The sequence below is a fragment of the Puma concolor genome, unplaced genomic scaffold, assembly GCF_028749965.1.
Source record: "Puma concolor isolate L17-30 unplaced genomic scaffold, mPumCon1.1.hap2 unalloc_scaffold_5, whole genome shotgun sequence".
Taxonomy (NCBI): Eukaryota; Metazoa; Chordata; class Mammalia; order Carnivora; family Felidae; genus Puma; species Puma concolor.
In genome coordinates this window covers 472,532-474,484 of record NW_028240258.1, presented here as the reverse complement: position 1 = coordinate 474,484, position 1,953 = coordinate 472,532, and the positions used below count along the sequence as shown (strand labels likewise).

General features: G+C 59.0%; 1 long non-coding RNA gene across 1 annotated transcript; it reads right to left on the bottom strand.

Moving 5' to 3' along the window:
* Positions 1-738: 738 nt before the first annotated feature.
* On the bottom strand, positions 739-1,601 carry LOC147571156 (uncharacterized). The gene is made up of 3 exons (XR_015247657.1): positions 1,514-1,601; positions 911-1,031; positions 739-763 (listed from the first exon to the last, which is right to left on the bottom strand). It is a non-coding gene; the product is annotated as an uncharacterized LOC147571156 (long non-coding RNA).
* Between the last annotated feature and the right edge of the window lie 352 nt (positions 1,602-1,953).

Sequence of the window (1,953 nt, the reverse complement as noted above, 5' to 3'; positions counted from 1 at the left end):
TTGGATGTCCCGCTTTGCTCATTCTTGTTGTCTGGCCCACTGCCCACCTTCAGCCTCCCCAAAGGGGCAAAGCCTCTTTGACACGTTACTTCTTAAGACTCCCTGTCTCAGGCCGATGCCCTTTTGACCTGGTGTCACCTCCTGTGCCACTGTGAGTCTCGGTGCCTCCACGCAGAAGAGAATTGCGCCATGGGCCCCACGGCACACATTTCAGTGCCCACACCCTTGGCTGCTCACCTCTTTCCCTCTCAGTGCTCTCCTGGGGCCTCCTCCATCTTGAAATACGGCAGGGGATTGGGCCAAAGATCCTCTATGATTATCTGGTAGGGGAGACAGGCCAGGCCTCAGGTAGCTGTCCCACGCAGTGGGGGAACCCATGAAAATCACCTCCCTTCCTTGTTACAGGGCCCCACCTCAGCAATCCTGCTAGAGCCGGCAAAGCTGTGGTCAGAGAACCAGTTGAAGAAGTTGAGGCTGCTGTTGTCATGCCTGCGTCTGTAGGCCTCCTGTCTGTACCTTGGGTACCACTGGATGGGACTGGAATGAGACGCCGTATACCCTGCAGGAAGACGAGTATGTGAGAAGGCGCCAGAGAACTGATCACAGTCAACCCTCCACCCACTGCCGCCCATGCATTCAGTGGACACTTACCAGCAAGGTCAAGGACATACTCCTTCGTAACGACTTCATTCTGGAAGTAGGAGTTCTTGCCAAAAAACAGCAGGATCTTCCGGCTTTCCCTGGGAAACTTGTGTTCCTCCACCTGCCGTGGTAGGAATGTGGGGCAGAAATGTGAAATCTTGTTCCAGGAGACCCGCCCTCCCCTGAGGAAGGAACACACCACTTCTCCCCACCACCTCCCCCGCCCACACAGCCACCCACCCACACCGCCTCGCACTCCCAGGCCGACCTTCAAATTGGTCATGTGGCGAAGCATGCTTTCATCCTGCTTACTAATCAGGGCTGACATCTGAGGGTGGTTCACAAACTGCTGCAGGTCAAAGAGCCTTCAGGTGCTGGGCATGAGAGACCTGGACCCAGAGAACCGGTGTGGACCGCATCCTGGCGTCCTCCCCCAGGGACTGGCGTCCTCCCCCCGGGCCTCACGCCCTCCCCACAGGCTGCATCCAGGCCCACGGGGTCTCAGGATTCCGCAGGGCTCTGCTAGACACGCACAGGAGGCTGTGCACGCCCAGACGCCCGCATCCACGCCTAGCCTTGTGTGCTCATGAGGACACTGAGGACGCTTACTTCCACACAGCCACACAGCACACATCCGGTCTCGCGCCGACCAGTGGGCATTCGCACCGCCTTCCCCGCAGCAAGATGCTTAGCGGGACCCAGAAACGTGCCCCCGCGCGGCTTTGCGTGGGAAGAAGCCCTCGGTCATTTCCCCGTCCTGGCCTGGACCTCCACCGCCACTCCGCACTCTCCCAGCGCTGTTTCCGTGCCAGGTGCGACGTAAAGCACACGTGCCTCCACCACCCCAGCACTGCCCTCCTCCCACACTCACTGCAGAGCCAGGACCACTGGGATGGTATCATGTTTGCACCTTCCCGGCCACTGGAGCGTGGCTTAGCTCCAGTCGCTGTCCTGGGTTCCTCTAAATGTCGCCTCCCTTTCCTTCCTCTTGTGCAAGCCCAGCCCCCTCTGGACCCTCCACCAGCAGCAGGAAGGATACAGCCTTGGCCCAGAAACCACGGATGCCCTGGATAAGGGCACTTCTCTGTTCCAGATGACGCTGCCGCCTCTGCCACATCCTGAGTTTGAGTCGAGCGTGCTCCCGGCTGGCATATGTATTCAAGGGCTGCACCTCAGTCTGAAGAGCCTCGAGCAAGGACAGCAAAGGATGTAGGCTTGCACTTCTCTGCATCTCTTCCTCCTGCTTCACCGGCAGCTCCTGTGCGTTCCCCAGGCACCAGCCATCTTGCTCCTTCCACTTTGGTTCCTCCT